Below are 21,937 nucleotides of genomic sequence, written 5' to 3'. Positions count from 1 at the left end.
CTAGTGGCTTCTGTTAATCAGCCTAGGAAGACTTCATGGAGGAACTGGACTTTCCAGAGATCTCTGAATAATAGATTAGTTGTCTGTCTGGGAGTAGAAATTATATCTAAACAACTGATAAAATTTGGAAGAAGGTTGAGTGGGTGTAGGGTGACCAGATGATGGGAAATTGAAAAGTTCTGAAAAAAGAAGTTTGATAGCCTAAATGCAGGCCTGACTACTTGCTCTAAAATATAGCAGACTAGGCTTCAAGAGGGTGTTTTCAAAGTCTTAAATTTGACAAGTAGTATGACTGAAAGCATATTTGGCTATGCATAGCTGAGTGGCCTTCACAGACTTCAGATAGAGAGGAGCACTTTAGTAACTCTAATGAGGACTGAGCAACGAGATTTGTTGTTAAAGACAGGGATTCTGAACAGTTCAACAGGCAAATGAATATTAATTGAAGTTTTATCTAATTACGTGGGCGAGGAGAGAAGAGGAAGAGGTGACTATTGGAAAAGTAGAAATTATGAGATTTTCAGGGGGGAGGGTGGACTCTCCACATATAAGAAAGAATAAGAAAAATGCTCTGTTTTAAGAGAGCAGGGATCCAGAAATAATATTTAATTTGTCTTTACAAAAGATGTGGTTGATACTGTCTTTGTAAAGGATTTGGTGTCAGAAAGTCTACCAACTTCCAGCCAAAGTTCTTTAGGATGGTGGAGCATGCACCAAATCGAAGAATATTGAAGAGTAAATATTGTTAATCCCATACAAAGGATCATAGGATCACAAAATATGAGGACCATCAGAGATTAATGCTTGCTTAATGTCCTCATTGTATTAGATGAGGAAACTGAGGCTGAGAGAATGGAGTAACCCATCCAAAGTCACACACTTATATCTGGTTCAGTTCTGTCCACATTTTCTTTTAGCTCTCTAACCCCATAATTTGAGGATTCCCCTAATTTCGTTGTTTCCCATCTGGATAGGAACAGGAAGAACATTCTAGTTTTGCTGTGTGGCGGGTACTGAGAGCAACAAACGAGTCCCCTTTAAGCGCACCCTCTCTTTTTCTCATCTGGCAGCCCACCGCGTTTTTCCATTGGCCATTATTTGTGTCTCCTCGTTCCTTTCCAAGATTCCCAACCAATCCACTGCTCCCTCCGTCGCCAAGGCCAGGCTTTGAGGAATGTACCATGTGAACCGTGAGGGGGGGGAGTAGAGAAGGGGAATTGCGAGGCAACAGCTTATTTCTTTATCTTTTGCCTGTAACCGTGAGATTCTGGCACTGTTAGAGCCTGTAGGTAGCAACAGCGTCCCGGAGGTTGGGAGCTACGTGGCACTTCCCGAGGTGCACTTAGATCTGTCACCCCCCAAGGCCGGGGTCCTGTGGTCGCGCTGGAGGGCTGCAGCCCTTGCCCTTCCATGTGCCCTCCCAGCCGGCAGCCTCGCAGCTGCCTGGGCTGCCCGTTCCGTGCAGTGGCCCGCGCTGGATGCTGTTGAGCTGCTGGGTTGTGGCCAGGGCCGGCCAGGGGTCGCCGGCGCCAGGTGAACACAGCAGCATGAGGCGGAGGTGAGGACCGGGCTGCACCCCGAGCTCGGGGTTTCCGCGGACGACGGCTGGCGGCCTGGAGCAGGTGATCACAACTACCCGACTTGTGCCCGAAGCGTTGCCGCCCTGGCTTTCGAGGGCGCGGGGGCCGCCGTGTGGCTGGCGCCTCCTTCTGGCGGACTTTCCAAGCCCTTTTCCGGCGGGGCCCGGCCTCCGGGTCCCTGGAATTGGGTGCGGCGCCGGAGTGCGGGCCCGAGTCCCAGGGAGGTTTCAGCGCTTTGTGGAAGCGGGAGCGGGAGCGGGACTCGGGTGGAGGCTCTGGAAGGCATTTGGTGCAGGTTCTGGGAGCTGGGGGTGAGTGGGGCCTGCCCGCTGCCGGGCCGCCGGCCTTCCCCGGAGCTGGGGACCGGACCCTCTTCAGTCGCCTGTGGCCGGGCGGATCGTCGGCCTCCACGGGTAGGTCCTGTCCTGAGAGCCTTGGTCTGCAGGCCTGGCGGGGGCTGAGTAGGCTGTTGAGGTCTGTGTGGTAGATGGCCAGGAAAGGACCCTCAAGTTCTTTTTCCTTTTATTTTCTCGGACAGGGTGAGATGATGGCAGCCAGATGCATCACTTATCTATGAGCCTCCCCCTCCCGCTTCCCTAACTGCCTCACCAGACCTCGCTGTTGGAGGTCTGCGTGGCACATTGGAAATTCCTACTTTACAAATCACCTCAAGGAGCCCTGTACCCAGATCAGAGGCTCACCGGGTGTTAGCAGGAAGCGGACGCTGTGGCAGCCTGAGCTGTGGGGTTCTGGGAGGATGGTAAGCTAGTCATCGCAGTTTGTTGGGCCCTCAGGCAAGACCTCTTACCTCATCCCGTCCAGGGACATGGACTGGCCTTATATCTTGGCTGATTTTTCTCCACAGTCATAACTCAGGGAAAGCGTTTCCACCGAATACAAACCACATTTATGTTCTTTTAATGTTGGTATTTAACGCAGAAGTTAATTATGGTTTACATGAAATGCGTTAATGCAGAGGAATGTTAATGGTTTACATGAAGTGCATTAATGCAGAGGAATGGAGGTGAATTGTAAATAGTGTCTTTTTTTTTTTAAGGCTTATCACTTTTTTTCTTTTTTAGTGGGATGTGGATAAAGAGAATGGCATTTAAACATCAGAACACCAATGTGCATTTGGTCCCATCTGACAGTTTTCGACATAGACAATCATTTAGGAACACAGCTTGTAACCTAGGAGTGAGAATGAGTTGGGTTTTATAGTGAGAAAGACTTCGTACTTGGAATTGTTGCTGCCAGCAGGAAGGCTTTGCTCTCTCATTACCTGGCCACACATATGCCAGTTCATTGTTGTGGTTGCCTTCCCCTGTGAGCACATCTGTAAAAGGCCTTTAAGGGGATCTTATGAATTCCATATTTGTCAGATGTGCTTGAGTCAGAAATCTGGCTCAGGTTGTTTTAGCCCTACACTGAATTCTTGTGCTGCTCCAGGCTTAAAAATTTTTTAAACTTTTAAAATAGTACATTAAATAGCATGAGTTAATTCCAGAATTTTAGGGAAAACAGTTTGGGAGTTCCTCTTGCAAAGGATCTTTAGGAACTTGAACTTGGTTCCTAGCCAAGACTCTTTGTGTTCATAACACTAACCATTGAAATGTCTAGGACTTGATTACCAGATTGTGACTCCCCTCACACCCATCTTCCTGGTATGGTTCCCTGGTTCCCTCCCTGGTGATGGCTGTTTGTGGTGTTTCTAAGTGTGGGAGAGAAAATAGACTCTAGAGTACATAGTAGATGTTTAATAAATGTAAATAATCTTTTTTCTCTCAGGACATTTGTGGGTGATGAAATTGGATGCAGTTTGATTGCATGCTCCCCTCTTAAGTTAGGAAGATTAGCCCCTGTCAGTCTTCTTCCCACGCCAACCTCTACCTCTCACATTAAAATTTTTATGTTAGGTTAAAAATGAAACTCAAACCTCTGGACCTAGAAATGAAAATCAAACAAGGAAAAATTGAGCACTTCCTCCTGGCTTGTGTTGCATTTTTTCAGAAAGGATGGTACACACTTAAGGACAACTCTGTGGGTCTGTTGAGTAGCTTGTGGATGAGGATTTTGGTTGTTGCTTTGACATGTCCAAGTGGAACCATAAACCTTGCCTAATTTCTGGCACTGGCATCAGAGCTGGCCCGGATGGGAGAGGCCTGACTGGCAAGTAAGGGCAGTCTTAAGTTTGATGGGCTCTGCCTCTGACCTGGGCTTTATGAAGAGCAGCTGTTTACCTTCTGCTGCTTCTAGCAGGCTCCTTGTGAACAGATTAAAAGGCTATCAAGGCTGGCCAGAGTGGCTCAGTGGTTGAGAGTTGACCTATGTGAGATTCTGTCAGGGCATATGCCTGGTTGTGGGCTCAATCCCCAGTGTGGGGCGTGCAAGAGGCAGCTGATCAATGATTCCCTCTCATCATTGATGTTTCTATCTCTCCCTCTCCCTTATCTGAAATAAAATATATATATATATTTTAAAGGTTATCAAAATGTTCTTAAAAGAGTAAGAAACATTACTGGCTTATTTATGTCATATTATTGGGCGTTACATTTTACTTATTTATTTATTAAATATATTTTATTGATTTTTTTACAGAGAGGAAGGGAGAGGGATAGAGAGTTAGAAACATTGATGAGAGAGAAACATCGATCAGCTGCCTCCTGCACACCCACTACTGGGGATGTGCCTGCAACCAAGGTATATGCCCTGACCGGAATCGAACCTGGGACTCTTCAGTCTGCAGGCCGATGCTCTATATACTGAGCCAAACTGGCTAGGGCAAGGCATTACATTTTAATAATAATCATGCTCTGAATTTACTTACTGCTTTTCCTTTGAAGAAGTGAAAGCTTTTTCAAAACCTGTTATCTCATTGATTCTTACTTTTGTGAGGTCATCAAAGTTTAGTACAGTATATTATACCCTTTTTATAGGTGAAGAAATGGAGGTAACATGATTTACTCTGCCTTTTGCTTGGTGTGGGTTTCTGGTTCCCAAGACCTAGAACCTGTTATTGCCCTAGCTCAGCTACTTTATGGATGATTTTTATTTCATGTATTTAGTTTTTTAACCAAACTAGTCTGGGATCCTAACCACTGATTGCAACAGAATCTTTTACCCAGTTTGATCATGACTGATCACTCATTTAATTTCCCTGTGAAAAAGAAAAAGGGAAGATTTTAACTAGTGACAGGGACATGTTTAGTTTGTTTTCAAAATAGGTAGGTTTGTCTCAAAAGCAGACATACAGAGGTAGGGGGAAAAATCAATCTGCCTTTTAGCATTATAAACACCATTTAGATAAATGGTTCCTATGGACAATTATATAGTAACTAGAGGCCCGATGCACGAAGATTCGTGCAAGAATGGGCCTTCCTTCCCCTGGGGCCGACACTGCCTTTGCTCTGGCCAGAGCCGCCTTTCTGCCTTCGTTCCAGCCTGGAGCTGCCTTTCCACCTTCCCACGCTGCCCAGAGGCCCGGAGCGGCTGAGGCGGTGCGGAAGGCCTGCGTCCCGCCCCGCCCCTGGCCGCTTGGTGCCTGCATATGCAAATTAAGTGCCATATTTGTTGGGTTGATTTGCATACTCACTCCTGATTGGCTGGTGGGTGTGAAGGTACAGTCAATTTGCATCTTTCTCTTTTATTAGAGTAGATAACTGTCACTTACTGAGTTTTATTGTGGACTAGACACTGTGCTGAGTGCTTTGTATACACACATCATTTCTAGTCTTCAGGTAGGTCTAATCACTTCTATTTTACAATAGAACTATTCCAGAGAGTAACAGGTCCATAAACCCAGTAAGTTGCAGAGGCTAGATGACTCCAAGTCCTGTGTGTTTAATTACCTCGCTAAAAAGGTGAAGTGCAAAGGGAGTGAAAGGAAGAGGAAATGGAGAAGAAAAAGTATGGGACGGGAAAGAAATTTGTGAGATGGCAACTTGAATCAGGCTCCAGGATTTACTGTATATGGTGTGCCCAGCCTTAGTGGGCAGAGCGGGCACAAAGAAGCTATGGGCTTCAACCACCCTTAGGGAGCCAGGAAATATAAGAACTTTAGTTTACACACTGGGACTTTCTTTCAGCACATTTAGTGAGCAACTACTATATGTGAGCAAGTGCCAGATAATATGATGTTCACCTACAAGAGGTCACTACAATTCTACCGGTGGCAGACACAAATACAGAAAACCATAGTGTTGTGATAAGTGACTTAATTGGCCAGGGAGCTCTGAACATGAAGTGGTAAGAAAATTTATACTGGCCAGTGTGGCTCAGTTGCTTGAGAGTTGTCCCATACACCAAAAGGTCGCTGTTTTGTTTATATTTTTTTACACTTTGTTGTTTTTTGTTGTTTGTTTTGTTAATCCTTACCCGAGGATATTTTTCCATTGATCTTTTAGAGAGAGTTGAAGAGAGAGGGAAAGACAGAGAGAAACATCTATGTGAGAGAAACACATCGATTGGTTGCCTCCTGCACTTGCCAGGGCCAGGGCCGGGGAGGAGTCTGCAACCGAGGTATGTGCCCTTGACCGGAATCAAACCCGGGACCCTTCAGTCTGCAGGCCGATGCTCTATTCACTGAGCTAAACTGGCTAGGGCAAGGTTGCTGTTTTGATTCCCTGTCAGGGCACATGCCCAGGTTGTGGGTTTGAACCCTAGTCCTGGTATGTGCTAGAGGCAACTGATCTATGTTTATCTCTCACATTGATGTTTCTCTCCCTTTCTCTTCCTCTCTTTAAAAATCTATTTTTTAAAAAGAAGGGGGAAAAAAGAGAAAATGTATACTAATTGGTAAAATAGTTCTTGATTCGGTTTTGTTAATTTTGCACACATAGATTGAGAATTCCTAGAATTTACCTACCCGCTGTGGCTATTGTTTCTGGAATGTTTGTGTTTTTGCAAACAAAGGATCACTTTACAGCTCCTCTCTGAGGACCAGCCCTGTACCTTGGTTGCAGGAAAGGCTGGTGCCATGGCCCCTTCCTGCAGGCTGCCTTTAGGCCCATCATCACTGTGGATCTGTTGGGCTTGGCAGATTGTCTTTGCAGTCACTACTTACCTGGAGTCACTGCTCCAGTGGATTGGCAGCCCTTGCTAGAAGAGCCTGCTGTCAGGTTGTTCTCTTTCCCAGGTGTTTCAGCAGGAGTGGGAGTAGTCCTGGGTATGGAGGTGCTTAACTGATGCTTTGGGAATTAGAGGTGACCATGTTATCTTCAAGGCTCTTTTCTCACCCTAGAACCACAATACTGTAGGGACCTTGGAACCTGGTGGTAGCCTTGGAGTGGTGTCTGCCAGGCCTCCCACTCCTCCATCTTCCTTAAGTCCATTCAAATAGAAATTACTTATGTTTTCTAGAAATGAGTTAAGCAACTTCTGACAATTGCTCTGCTATATTAATTGAGTTGTCTCGGTGTGGTAATAACATTTAGACCTTTTTACATGCTGCTAAGGAAAAGTTCTCTCTGTCCATGACAATGACCCCAGAGAAGGGATCATCAGCTTAAAGGTTTCCCTTGCTTTAAAAAAAAACTTGATGTATAGAAATGTGGATTAACTTCCAAAATACAGTGTGTATCTATACTTCTTGGCTTTAAATTTAATTCTTCACAGTACAAGAATTTTGCAACAGAATTTCTTCTCTAGGAATTTAAAATTTTACTTCTCTAGATACAACTTTTTCAGGAAGTCTGATCTTCCACCATTGGTGGGAATGACTGCCTGTCACTTTTACCTGCCTTGCCCTCTCTGTTGCCCACCACACATGCAACCTTAGAGCCATGGATGTTACTGGGCTCTGCCTTTACAGGCCTCCAGGCCTGTCATCCCGCTTGTTGGTGTGGCAGACAGAACCAGGTGCTGTCATGGCTGGCTGTCAGAGTGTGTCCTGGCAGCACCCAGCTGGCTAGCCTTTGCTCATATAGTATTAATTGCACAGGAGTCATCTGGAACGTTGCCATCTGTGCTGCTTCACTAAGCTACTTGTGCACTGGCTTTCCTTTCATGCTTGTCTCCAGGCTGTTTTTTGCAGGCTTTTGTGGAATCCAGAGGCTTGGGCATAGGCAATACACAGGAAAACCCAGGGTGGAGTAAAGATTGTTCCCCAGTAGTAAAGGAGGTCAAGGAATTTGGCTAAAATCCTTACTTATATTAAGGATTATATTGAGGTATATGGGAAAGGTGGGAAGGGAACTAATTTATCAGGAGTCTGTTTTATAAATACACCTTATGACAGGATCTCCTTTAATTCTTTTTTTTAATTGATTTTTTTCTAAGAGAGAGGAGAAACAGAGAGAGAGAGAAACATCAATTGGTTGCCTCCCCTCAACCCCCGTACATGCCCTGACCAGGAATTGAACCCTCAACCTAGGTATGTGCCCTGGCCTGGAATCGAACCTGTAACCTTTTGGTGCATGGGATGGTGCTTCAACCAACTGAACCACCCAGCCAGAGCAATCTCCTTTAATTCTTACAATAAGTTAAGTAAATGATGATGCATTTAGTTTGGGAAACATGGGGCGCAGTGAGGTTAGATGACTTACCTGAGATCTCTCACCTGGTAAACGATGGAACTACATTAGATTAAAAAACAACAACCTCCAGCCCTGGCCAGATGGCTCAGTTGATTGAAGCATTGTCCCATACACCAAAAGATTGCAGGTTCAATTCCCAGTTAGGGCACCTACCTAGTTGTGGGTTTGATTTTCTCTCTCACATTGGTGTTTCTCTCTCCTTTCTTCTCTCTGTAAAAATCAATAAAAACATATCCTTGGGTGAGGGTTAAAAACAAAACAAAACCCAACATGTCTTGAAGAGCATGAACTCTAGAATTAGACTGTGTATGACTTTGGGTGTGTTCTTTAACCTCCCTGGGCCTCAGTTTCTTCACCTATACAATGGTCTTAAGCATTTAGAATTCTTCCAAGCACTTGGTAAGTACACAGTGAGCACCCTAAGTGTCAGCTAGTACTATTATTGATCCATACTTACGAAACTCGAAGTGGAATTTTAAGACTTTGGTTTCCTTTCATCCACAAACAGCCTCCAGGGAGCATGAGTGGGTTTGTGCTTATTAATATGAGTTCCCTCTAGTGTCTCCAGCCCCCAACTCCTGCTCTCTATTTCATTATTCTCTGCCTTATCTCTGGCTCTGCATTATTTTTCTTATTAGCAACTCTTTAGACTTCTTGGGATAATTTGTTCATTAATTTACCATTTCTTAGGCTCCTCCTCCATATGTTGAGCTATACTGGGTATTAGGGCAGGGCACAGTTTGTAGAAGTGTATCACGTTATCCCTGCTCATGAACCACTCATTTGGGTAAAGGGGGAGGAAAAACAATGAAATACCAAAATGGGACAGACAGGTGACTTCATTGAGAATTTATTGTATGCCAAGCACTGGTTTAGATGTTTCCATGCACTGTCAACCCTGCAGCTTAGGTGAGGCTGCAACATCCCACTTTACCAGTGATGACCCCAGAGGTCATCTTATCCAAGATCACACAGACTGGAGTGAGAGGAGCCTGGGGTTTGAACCCTAGTCTGCACTGATTGTCATTGACCTGTGGAGACTGTGTCCCCGGTCATTGCTAGGATTATCTAGATGAGATGAAGGGGTGCTGGGATGAGCAAAGCTTAGGGTTGAGAGTGAGCCTGGTGGGGTTGGGGGAGAGTTCAGCATGTATGGACTGCTGTGCCAGGTTCTGGGAGGTGAGTAAGATGTGTTCCTTGCCCTCTGGAATCTTACTGTAGCTGGGGAGACAGACACACAAATAGATTTTTAGTGTAGAGTGGTAAGAGATGCAATGAGGGTAAGTATAGGGTGCTGTGGAAGCAGAGGAGAGGGAACCAGGAAGTATTCTTGGGAGGTTAAGTTAGCAATGAGCTTAGCAGTTGAAGGCCAGAAGAGTTTTCTAATAGGCAGAGAACAGCATGAACAAAGGCATGGCCTTATGGGCTTTTCTTGTTAGAAGCAAGTTTATTCATCTGGTCTGATGGATGCTATGGCACAGTGTGTAGTATAGGCAATAGGGAGTTCATCAGAGGTGTCTAACACTGAACAACAGTATGAAAGTAGCATTTTATGTTGTTTAATCTCGAGGTGGGAGAGATGACAGTCAAGCAAGACCAACTATGGGAGAAGCCAGCAAACTTTTTACTGTAAAGGGTCAGAAAGTAAATATTTTAGGTTTCAGTTGGCCATATGGTCTCTGATGCCTCAGCTCTGCTATTGTAGTATCAAAGCAGCCAGACAACTAGTAAATGAATGGGTGTGGCCATGTGCCAATGAAGCTTTCATTTATGTCCCCCAAATTTGAGTTTCATATAATTCTCACATGTCACCAGTCTTTTTTTTTTTTAATTTATTTTTGCCTCAGCTGTTTAGAAATGTAAAAGCCATCCTTCACTTGCAGGTTGGATTTGGCCCACAGCTCATGGTTTGCCTACTCTGAGCAACTGGTGATGTTCAGGTTTGACATGACCAGAAACTGGAACAAAATGTTGGTGATGGAAATAGAGAGGAAGGGACTTGATGCCAGAGAACTTTGGAGAACACTGATTAGATAGAGGAGATAAGGAGAGGTCAGAGCCCAGATAACACTGAAGTTTCAAGTTTGGTGCCTGCCCAGCCCCGTTTTGGTAAACCTGGTCTCGTTTTCCATGTACCAAGAATATGACTTGATTCTGAAGAAAAACCCAGAAAATATGACCTGATTTTAGGGAAAAACCCAGAAATAGCTGGTGTCTTAGGTGCTCCCAGATTCTGTCAGCATGGTTAATTGTTCTGATTGTCTCCCTGTGAGTGTCACAGTGCCAGCCACCTTGCTGCCTTGGCTTCTAGGTGCTTTAGGCAGGAAGTGGCTCCTGCTGTGACTGGGACAGCATGCCCATCTATCTGTCAGGGAATAGGTAAAGTTCCGTTTTTGGATAACTCTTAATTTTGATAATATTTCAGATTTACAGAGAAGTTGCAAGAGCAGTACTCGGTGCCCCTTCTAGCTGTTATCTACATTTCTTAATTGCATTTTATTAATAGTTTACATTTTGACCTGTGTGCTTTATCTTTCTCCCCCCCGCCCATATATATGCTTTTTTTTTTTTTGGACCCATTTGAAAGTTGGAGACTTTGTGCCCCTTTAACCCCTATTTACTTCAGTGTAGGGTTATCAAGAATAAGCGCATCCTCTTCTATAACCATATTATGGTGATCAACATCAGGTACTTAACATTGATACAGTACTATTATCTAATAGTTGTTTTTGAACCTAGCACCCCTCGATAGCTATTACTCTAAGATTACCTGTCATGTGTGAAAAAATAATGCTACTGCTTCCTTTAACAGCATTATAGACACAGGTAGGTACCTGTTCTGCTCTGGAACTCATACTCCCATCATTTACCTAACTGAGCAGCTGCTTAGTGGGGTGTGGCAGGACTAGCAATTGCCTAAAAAGAGCAGCAGTCTAAGAGCTGAAGGATAACTTGTTATCTTGAGCTTCCAGCTGCTAGAGGGCTGGCACTATGTTTTGCTTCACACAGCTCCTGCCATTCCCTGCTGTCTTCATGAAAAAGTTAATCTCTTAAATGGAACAATAGTCACAGTACTCAAGATCTCAATTTTAGTTACAAACATGTTCTTTCTGGGACCTCCACTGCATCTCAACCTATAGAAAATGATTCTTCTAGGATGGATTTTTTTTTTCTAGGTTTGATCTGGAAAATAAAATGAAATTAGATTGGAGTAATTTATTTTGGAAATAAAATGAGTGGAAAAGGTACCCTACCATTTCTGACTTAGTGCAGAAAGGGGTTTTCTTTTTGCTACTTTAAAAGATTGAAATCAGAGATAGGGCAGTGACTAATGCATATTCTGTAATAATAAGAATATTATTATTCTAAGTAGCTAGAGCTTGCTTACTTCCCTGGGAACTATGGGAAAAGGAGTCTGGAAATTCTGCACATGATGAGAAAGGAGTACAGAGAAGGCTCTTTGTGTAAAGGGGGTGATCACTGCATTTAGCTACATTCTCAGTGATGTAACTAAATGTTTGTGCCTTATGCCTGTGTTGATGTGTTTGATACACTGTGTCACTGTTTGGTTCACTGTGTCAATCATTACTATCTGTGAGCCTGTTCTTATGATCCAGAACATCTGAAGTCCTCACTGTCTTAGGTCTGTAAGGTTCTGTGCTGGGCATGAGAGGGGATGGGTGGGCCACAAAGGAGGATAAAGCTGTTATGGCCTCTACATTCCCTGATCTCTCAGTCTAGATAAGAAAACTTTGATTCAGCTGCTGCTGTACAGTGAACTCAGGGGAATCACTTAATTGTTCTTTGCCATAGTTTTGCCATTTGTAGAGAGATGTTGGCTGTCAGCTAGTTTAAAGGAACATACTAGAGATATGGGACCCTGGGGTGGGGGGCTGGTGTGGGGCTGGGACCCCTTTGCTCATCTCAGGCAACCTACCCAGTGACAATCTCCCTCCCAATGAAAACAATGGTACATGTGGGTGTCAGACCAGCCTGTTCAGTGCCTCCGCCCCTCCTACCAGTCTCAGTGTGCTTTCTTCTTTACTTCTCTAGTCGTAGGACTTCCATTCAGCCATCTTTCAGGCAGTTCTGAATGATGGTTGTTCTGTATTTTAGTTGTAATTTTGATGTGGTTGTGGGAGGCTGCAAGTACCTGCATTTACCTACACCACCATCTTGGTTCTTCCCTCATCGTTGATGTTTCTATCTCTCACACTCTTCCTTCTCAGAAATCAATAAAAATATATGTATATTTTTAAAAATGCAGTAGTTACTATTCCCCTCACTCCTTCTACTCAAGCTTCTCTGGCACCTTACAGTTCCCTCCAACACTCCAGGCGCCCTGCCTCAGGGCCTTTGCACAGTGTTTCCTCTCCCTGAAATACTATTCCCCAAGATGGTTAACTTCCCTTAGCCATTGAATTTCTTTTATTAGATGTTACTTTCTCCATGAAAGCTTCTCATGCCACCCAGTTAAAATGTCAACACGTCCCCTTTTCCCTAGTACTCCTCTTTCTTTTTATCCTGCTTTATATTTTCCTTTTCTCCAGGGTACTTTCCAACCTCTAGCATGCTTAAAGTTTATGGAGAGGCATAGTAAGTAGCCTGGGCACTGGATCCAGACTGCCCGGGTTTAAGTCTTGGCTTCACTAATGTACTTCTTTATGTCACCTTGGGTAGATTACTTAACCCCCTTAGCTCGGTTTCTTCATTTGTAAGAATGATACCTAACTCAGTTTTTTTTTATGAAGATTAAATGAGTTAATATTTATAAAATTGAGTAAGTGCTATATACATGTTTGATAACGACTGGTTTTATTGTGTTTCCTCCCACTAAAATGGAAGCTTCGTGAAGTTAGAGAGCTTTATCTTTTTGTTCTCTATTGCACTGGTCGCCAGCAGTGGTCCGTGAGGTCCGAAAGGTTGGTGACGCTGCCCTAATGTATCTGCAGCATTTAGAACAGGGCCTGGCATGCATTGAGTGAGTGAGTAGGTTGTAGATGAGTTGGTCAGGAAAGGGAAGCAGTGAGGTGTGGTCAGCTATGGACAGCAGAGGCCTACCTGGGTTCCCATTCCAGCTCTGTACTTAATGACTATGTAATTTGGACAGGGTCTTTTTTAAAATTACAAAACAAAACAAAATGTAATAGTTTAGAGTGTTTTTAAACAACTTTCACTTTTAGCCAAGATATTTTGACTTCCTAGTATACATTCATAGCTTGTTTCCAACTCCCCTTCTAATACTATCTAATTTTTATTATATTAATTTTATCTTGTCAGATAGCTGCATTCACTAGCATAAATCCCATAGGATTCAATGGTAATTTCTGTTTTTTTTATTCTGGCTTTTCCATTTTTGGCTTTTTTATTTTGATTAATCTCTTGCTTGCTCTGGACCAGTGTCTTAATCTTGCCAAGTCTCAGGCTAACACCTCCCATGTTAGAGTTGTTAGAAGAATTAGATAAAATAATATACAGTGAGTACCAAGCATGATATCAGCCTGGCTGGTAGCAGATGATAAATGTTAATTCTTTTCCTTCTTCAGCTCCACTGGAAGAAGTGAACCAGTGAAGGAAGCGGTTGTTGGTCAGGAGGGGTGGGGGAAATCCTGAGTTGAGGTATGGAGAGAGGGACAAAAACAAGATGGTAGGTAGAGGTGTGACCATCACAGGCCAGCTTGACTGGGGTGGTTAGTAAGAAGGAACTTTTTATTGTTAAACTTGATGCTAAGATGAGGAGTTTAGATTATTTTTTTGTTACTTTATTTTGATATAACTATACAAAATTATACGAATAGTACAAGGAACTCTTGTTTACCCTTTACCAGAACCACCAATTGTTTCTTTTTGTCTATTTGCTTTTTCATATTTTTCCCCTCTCTCTGTATGAAGTAGAGACATTGCACCCATTGGATCCCTAGATACTTGTGTTTATTCCTAGGAACTGGAATATTCTCTTAGACTTTTACAGGGACCCTTAGGCTCTTAAATAAGAAGGTGGCACAATGTGAAAAGTACTTGGGGAAGACGGCAGGGCCTGTGGCCAGGCAGTTTGGAATAATTTCCACTGGAGGGTTATGAGGACATTGGTGACTAAAAATGGAAAAATGGTTAGAAACCCAGGATAAGTGTAGTGGAGCCTTGGGTGTGTACTGCTCGGGACGGGTGGAGGACTAGGGTGAGTGGAAGGGAGGGAGGGCTCATATGCTGTTAAAAGCAGCACTGCTTTCTGAGGAGAAGAGCAGTGTGCATAATCTGAAAAAGCAAGCTTAGCTTTATTTTATACTAGAGGCCCGGTGCACGAAAATTCATGCACTTGGGGGGTGGGGGAGGGTCCCTCAGCCCAGCCTGCGCCCTCTCACAGTCCCACACCCCTCGGGGGATGTCTGACTGATGGCTTAGACCTGCTTCCCAGGGGATTGGGCCTAAGCTGGCACTCAGACATCCCTTTGGCAGCCTGGGAGCCCTTGGGGGATGTTCGACTAACGGCTTAGGCCCGCTCCCCGCGACATCCTTAGCGCTGCCGTGGAGGTGGGAGAGGCTCCTGCCAGTGCTCTGGCCAGCCATGAGCCGGCTTCTGGCTGAGCGGTGCTCCCCCTGTGGAAGTGCACTGACCACCAGGGGGCAACTCCTGCATTGAGCGTCTATACCCTGGTGTTCAGTACGTGTTATAGCGAGTGGTCGTTCCGCCATTAGTGTCAATTTGCATATTATCCATTTATTATATAGGACTAGAAGCCCAGTGCACGAAATTCGGGCATGGGTAGGGTCCCTAGGCCTCGCCGGCAATCAGGGCCAATCAGGGCCAATCGGCGCCTTCCAGGTGCTGGCCGGGGCCTTCCTTCATTCTGCGCTGCCCCTGCTGGTCAGCGCACATCATAGCGAGTGATCCAACTCCCTGTCTCCTGGTTGAACTCCCGAGGGGACACTTTGCTTATTAGCCTATATATATATATATATATATATATATATATATAGATTTGGGAATCTGAAACATCACTCTTCCCTTTCATTCTTATTACAGTCTGCGAAGATAAAAATCTCCTATATTCTTAAAAGAGCAGCTGGGACATGCTTGTGCTTGTCAAAGGCATAGAGATACAATATGGTCTGAAGGACACTGCAGGTGCTGATTACTTTATGCTTTGTCATGAAGAGAGTAAGTAGAGATGAGCATTCAGGTAGTTGGGCATAGATCTAGGTGTAGGGATCACTAGTGGTTAGGTGGGGTGGATGGTGGGAAGCCAAGAACCAAAACCAGCTTTAGGAAGGGGAATCTATAGGGAACTAAGGAGGAGTAAAGTCCAGAGGAAGAAGCTTAAAGGGAGGGTAGCAATAGCAATGTAAAAAAAAAAAAAATAGAAATAGAATTAAGGAAGAGGACCCAGCCCTGGCTGGTTGCTCAGTGGTTAGTGTCTGCCCACACACCAAAGGGTCACGGGTTCAATTCCTAGTCAAGGGCACATATCTGAGTTGCAGGTTCAATCCCTGTCCCCAGTTGGGGCACATGTGGGAGGCAACCAATCAATGTGTCTCTCTCACATCAATGTTTCTCTCTCTCTCTCTCTTTCTCTCTCTTCCCCCTCCCTTCCTGCCTTCTATTCTCTCTAAAAATCAATGGGAAAAAATATTCTCTGGTGAGGATTAACAAACAAACAAAAAAGAAAAAGAAAGAAAGAGGACCCACGCTGAGCCTGAATAAACCCAGTGAGTGAGCTCCCAGCCGTTCTCAGTACTAGTTCAGTGCCTTCTGGGGCCCGGAGGTACTGGTTGGGCTCTGTTTTTCCAGAGCCGTAGCCAGAACTAAGGAGCACCCTGGGAATAATGCCACACAGGGTGCTAAACCAAATCAGACCTTTGAAGGATTTCAAATTAACTTCGCAGGGCCTAAGAGTTTTTGTGGAAGAAATACCTCAAGGAGAATTTATCAGAGACGGTTTCTTACATTTGAGCTTATACTAATAATTAAAAGCCCACCCCCCTTTTCAAAGATAATGTGTTATATGGAAGATGTTGATATTTTCTGTAGCTTTCGAAATTTCCATCTGTAGGTAAATCTTTTTACAGGAAAGTCTAGATTGCCTCTGGAATAGCAGATTCTTAGGAGTGAAGTCACTACAGGGTTATATTATACTTTGGCCCTTCACATATTCATTGAGCACTTTTTGAGTAGTAAACACTGGGAATATGGTAGCAGTGAACCATGAGGGCCAGAGCCTGCTCAGTCAGACCTTGTGGTTACATTTTCAGGAATTTTGCAGCCATTATTAAAAATGAATTCTATAAACTTACAATTAAATAAATTATATTAAAAACAAGGGTAGTAAATACTTAGATCTTATCACTTCCTCATTATTTTAGCATTTACATCTCTTGTAGCCACATGGTGGAAATATTATGTAATTATGAACGATGGCACGCCTCTTCCCAGCTATGTGTCTGTGTTCAGAGATGTCAAGTTGGTGGTTTGAAATTGGCTGTGTTGGGAGTATTTACACCACGGACACCAACAGACACTACAAATTATGGCTTCATTTACTGTTTTGTTCATTGTGTCAGAAAGTGATGGTGAAATGTTAACATTTGCAGTTTAAATTTAAAGTGTTTGAGTCTGTAGCCATTACATTCTGAATAGCACCCCTAAAATTGAGGAAATACTCTTCTTGTAGTTGAAAACTAGGGTCCAATTCAGCAAGTAATTTGTTCAGATCATGTTTGATGTACATCTTCCTTGTTCCAGTTTTGTTTTATTTCTTAAAGTAAATGAAAATATCAATCACCATTCACTTATTTATCAATTTGATCCATAGGTTGGCCGCAGAGATGAGACAAAAGTCTATGACAGCATTCTGTGAGAATCAATTGGCTATATGGAATTAGCAGTAAAGAGTATCATATATTTTATTGCTACATACTTTATTATATACTAGAGGCCCGGTGCATGAAAATTCATGCACTGGAGGGGGGTTCCCTCATCCCAGCCTGCCCCCTCTCACAGTCCGGGAGCCCTCAGGGGCAGGAGGCAACCGGCGATCAGGGGAAGGCAACACCCCCATCACACCTCTGCTGCTGCCACTGCCAGCAGTGCAAGCCTCGGCCGGTCCTGGTTACCTGAGCTTTGGGCGGCCCTGGGTGGCTGGGCAGCCGACATCCGAGGCTTGCCTGCACCTTAGGCCGGCCCTGGGCGGCTGGGGGGCTGAGGGGACTGGGCGCCATCATCTTGTGGCTGTGGGCGCTGCCATCTTTGAGGGTGTGGCAGTCAATTAGCATATTCCCTCCTTATTGGCTGTGGGTGCCGCCATCTTTGTGACAGCGTGTCAATTAGCATATTCCCTCTTTGTTAGATAGGATTACTATATATTTATTACTGTATTGTATATTTTTTACTATTGTATGTAATACATCTTTTATTTCAGTAAAGTCCTATCTAATAAAAGAGTAATATGCAAATTGACCATCACACCAACACACAAGATGGCCGCCCCCATGTGGACACAAGATGGCCAGCAGGGGAGGGCAGTTGGGAGGGACCAGGCCTGAAAGGAAGGGCAGTTGGGGGCGATCAGGCCTGCAGGAGGGGGCAGTTGGGAGGGTCCAAGTCTGAAAGGAAGGGCAGTTGGGGGCGATCAGGCCTGCAGGGGAGAGCAGTTGGGAGGGTCCAGGCCTGAAAGGAAGGGCAGTTGGGGGCGATCAGGCCTGCAGGAGAGGGCAGTTGGGGGGACCAGGCCTGCAGGGGAGGGCAGTTGGGGAGGGACCAGGCCTGCAGGGGAGGGCAATTGGGGGGGACCAGGCCGGTAGGGGAGCAGTTAGGCACTGATCAGGCTGGCAGGGGAGTGGTTAGGGGGTGATCAGCTTGGCAGGCAGAAGCAGTTATGGGCAATCAGGCAGGCAGGCAGGCAGTCAAGCAGTTGGGAACCAGCAGTCCTGGATTGTGAGAGGGATGTCCAACTACCTGTTGAGGCCGGGATTGGGCCTAAACAGGCAGTTGGACATCCCTCGAGGGGTCCCAGATTGGAGAGGGTGCAGACTGGGCTGAGGGACACAGCCCCCCTTTCACGACTTTCGTGCACTGGGCCTCTAGTTTATAATAAATGCGTATATATATCCTATATAGTAAAAGGGTAATATGAAAATAGACCGAACAGCAGAACAACTGAACAACCAATCAAAGCGTAATATGCTAATGATATGCTAAGGTTGCTCAACCACTCGCTATGATGTGCACTGACCACCAGCGGGAAGATGCTCCGACCAGTAGGTTAGCTTGCTGCTGGCGTCCAGCCGATCGGGACTGAGTGAGGTGGGCTGGACACGCCCTGGAGTCCTCCTGCGGTCCCTCTCCGGCCTGAGCATGCAGCGGTCCCTCAGCCTGGCCTGTGCCTTCTCACAATCCGGGACCCCTCGGGGGATGTCGGAGAGCCGGTTTCAGCTCGATCCCACAGGCCACTCCCCTTGGGAGGGCACCAGATGCAGGGCTCATAGCTGGTAAGCGCTGCTGCAGCAGCACGAGCCTCTCCCGATTGGGACTGATTGGGCGCGAGCCTGCAGCAGGCACAGTGGGGCCAGGATGAGTGAGAGTGGCAGGTAGGAGCTGCAGGCAGTGTTGGACTGTGGATTTCAGCCCAATCCCTGCAGGCCACCTAGAGGGACCCTACCCATGCACAAATTCGTGCACTGGGCCTCTAGTATGAACCTAATTTTGGAGACTAAGTTGTTAAGCATTTACCAGCACACCACCAGAGGTAAATAATCAGTGCCTTCAGGGAGTTCCTTAGTGGAGGAGATAGATATATAATCACAGAGATACCTAAGTGTGTGAAGGACACTGGAGGAAGGGCCATTGAAAGTCCAATGAAAGTATATGACAAGGTACTTAATCTGGGCTGGAGGAGGAGTTTGGGAAGGCCTCAGGGAAATGAACCTATATAGGAGTGGTTCTCAACCTTCCTAATGCCGTGACCCTTTAATACAGTTCCTCATGTTGTGGTGACCCCCAACCATAAAATTATTTTCGTTGCTACTTCATAACTGTAATTTTGCTACTGTTATGAATCGTAATGTAAATATCTGATATGCAGGATGTATTTTCATTGTTACAAATTGAACATAATTAAAGCATAGTGATTAATCACAAAAACAATATGTAATTATATATGTGTTTTTCAATGGTCTTAGGCGACCCCTGTGAAAGGGTCGTTCGACCCCTAAAGGGGTCGCGACCCACAGGTTGAGAACCACTGCTATATAGTAAAAGGCTAATACGCAAATTGACTGAATGGCAGAACGACTGGTTTCTATGACGCGTACTGACCATCAGGGGGCAGATGCTCAACGTAGGAGCTTCCCCCTGGTGGTCATTGCGCTCCCACAGGGGGAGCACCTCTCAGCCAGAAGCCTGGCTCATGCTGGCGAGCGCAGTGGCAGGGGCTAAGCCATCAGGCGGACATCGTCCGAGGGCTTCCGGACTGGGAGAGGGCGCAGGCCGGGCTGAGGGATCCCCATCCCCCAGTGCATGAATTTCGTGCACCAGGCCTCTAGTACTATTTATATTAAGCACAGACTACAGATGACTGGGGAATGTAGGAGCACCTCGGGCAGAGGGAACAGCTTCTGGGTGAGGAAGTGTGCAGGCTTGAAGAACAAAAGGAGCAGTTCCTGTGACTGGAGTATGAGGATAAGAGCGAAGGAGGTGGGCGTTCTGGAAAGAAAGGTGGGTGTGGACCAGATTGTGTGAGTGCTACCTATAGGTCATGTGAAGGTCGTGTTAACAATCTAAGGATTCTGCTTTTAGGCAGGTTGGCCACTCAGTTACTACAGACACATAAAGGCAGTTCTCCATTTGGCTAACTAGATGTGGCTTCAATAAAGAGGTGTTAATATTTTTTGGTGAAGTAAATACTTAAATTGGACAAATGTGAATTACCAACTTACTGTGTGCAGGACTTTGTGCTAATGGTTTTCAAGGACACAGAAATTGCAAACATTGTCTTTGTCCACTGGTGATGCATTGTGGGGGGAGCAGCCAGATATCTGTAGAGTTCTGCGCTTGGGCCACGAAGTATCAAGCGCACTGTACATGCGCACCCACACGTGGTATTTTGTGGAAGAGCCACACTCAAGGGGCCAAAGAGCCGCATGTGGCTCGCGAGCCGCAGTTTGCTGACCACTGCTAGACAAAGGGGGTGGAGGCAACTAGAGAAGGCCTCAGCAATTTTTTAAAATAACCCAATGGGAGACAGGAAGACCTTGGCAACCTATTAGAAAATAGGTGATCAAATAGTACTCAGCCAATGAGGAACTGGAGGAAGGTCTAAATAAATAGGCTATGTTTCTTGCCCTACTCGTGATCCTGTACAAATGGATGCCTGCTCTCAAGAGTGTTATTAAAAAAAAAAAAAAAAAGAGTGTTATTAAAAGTCTCATTTTCTCCATGCTTCTGTTTCCTAGTCCGTCATTTGAAATTTGGGCAGGTGAGCCATTTCTCACAATGCAAATTAAAGTCTATTAGTCCATGTGTGGAGTCCCACATGACCATAAGCCACGTGGGTGCAGGGATGTGCTCCCCCACCACAGGAATGTCAGGAACCCATTACATGCTAAGGAGAAGGAGGAGGCAAGAGGAAGCACACCACTTTTAATCTAGGGGGTGGATACAGCCTTGCTAGCTCCTGATGGGTTCTTTTCCAGAATCTGCCTTAGCAACATCCTTGGGATTGGTTTATGTGTATTACTGCCTTGTGATTGGTTATCTGCAAGCTGTCTGTCTTAGCAACATTCATACATTTTAAAGTTTATGTCTCCTGTGTGTGTGCCCTTCCTTCCCTGCCCAGTTGGGGTGCCTTAGTAACAACCTAGCTGGCCTTTCTGGTTTTATTTACCTCTCCCCGCCTTGGTCTTGATTCCTGACTACCTAGCTTCTCTCTGTCTCCTCAAAAATAGTTTATAACTAGAGGGCAGTGCACAAAAATTTGTGCACTCAGGTGGGGGGTCCCTCAGCCCGGCCTGTGCCCTCTTGCAGTCTGGGACCCCTCGGGGGATAACCACCTGCTGGCTTAGGCCTGCCTCCGGGGGATTAGGCCTAAGCTGGCAGTCAGACATCCCTCTGGCAGCCCGGGAGCCCTTGGGGGATGCCCACTTGCCAGCGGAGAGCAGGCCTAAGCTGCAGTCGGACATCCTTGGCGCTGCTGAGGAGGCGGGAGAGGCTCCCACCACCACTGCTGTACTGGCAGCCGTCAGCCTGGCTTGTGACTGAGCAGAGCTCCCCCTGTGGGAGCACACTGACCACCAGGGGGCAGCTCCTGCATTGAGCGTCTGCCCCCTGGTGGTCAGTGTGTGTCATAGTGACCAGTCATTCCCAGTCTTTCTGCTGTTAGGGTCAATTTGCATATTACCCTTTTATTATATAGGATAGAGGCCTGGTGCATGGGTGGGGGCCAGCTGGTTTGCCCTGAAGGGTGTCCCGGATCAGGGTGGGGGTCCCGCTGGGGTGCCTGGCCAGCCTGGGTGAGGGGCTGAAGGCCGTTTTCAGACTGGCCACACCCCCTTCAGGGTGGGGGTCCCTGCTGGAGTGCCTGGCCAGCCTGGGTGAGGGGCTGAGGGCCATTTTCAGGCTGGCCACACCCCATTCAGGGTGGGGGGTCCTGCTGGCGTGCCTGGCCAGCCTGGGTGAGTGGCTGATGGCTGTTTGCAGGCTGGCCACAGCCCCTTCAGGGTGGTGATCCCCACTGGGGAGCCTGGCCAGCCTGGGTGAGGGGCTGAGGGCTGTTTGCAGGCTGGCCACAGCCCCTTCAGGGTAGTGTCTCACTGGGTGCCTGGCCAGCCTGG

The 21,937-nt window shown here is 45.9% G+C and overlaps 1 protein-coding gene across 1 annotated transcript in view; it reads left to right on the top strand.

Annotated features, from left to right (window-relative positions):
• Positions 1-641: 641 nt before the first annotated feature.
• The window catches only part of MICAL3 (microtubule associated monooxygenase, calponin and LIM domain containing 3), a 263,988-nt gene continuing 242,692 nt past the window's right edge, over positions 642-21,937 (top strand). The window contains exon 1 of the mRNA XM_023751303.1: positions 642-1,622. The gene's annotated coding sequence lies outside the window, so the exon portion shown is untranslated. The remainder of the gene's footprint in view (positions 1,623-21,937) is intronic.

The sequence above is a fragment of the Myotis lucifugus genome, unplaced genomic scaffold (assembly GCF_000147115.1).
Source record: "Myotis lucifugus unplaced genomic scaffold, Myoluc2.0 scaffold_19, whole genome shotgun sequence".
NCBI classification, from domain to species: Eukaryota; Metazoa; Chordata; class Mammalia; order Chiroptera; family Vespertilionidae; genus Myotis; species Myotis lucifugus.
The sequence above is the reverse complement of the archived record's forward strand: the minus strand, read 5'-3'. Positions and strand labels throughout refer to the sequence as shown.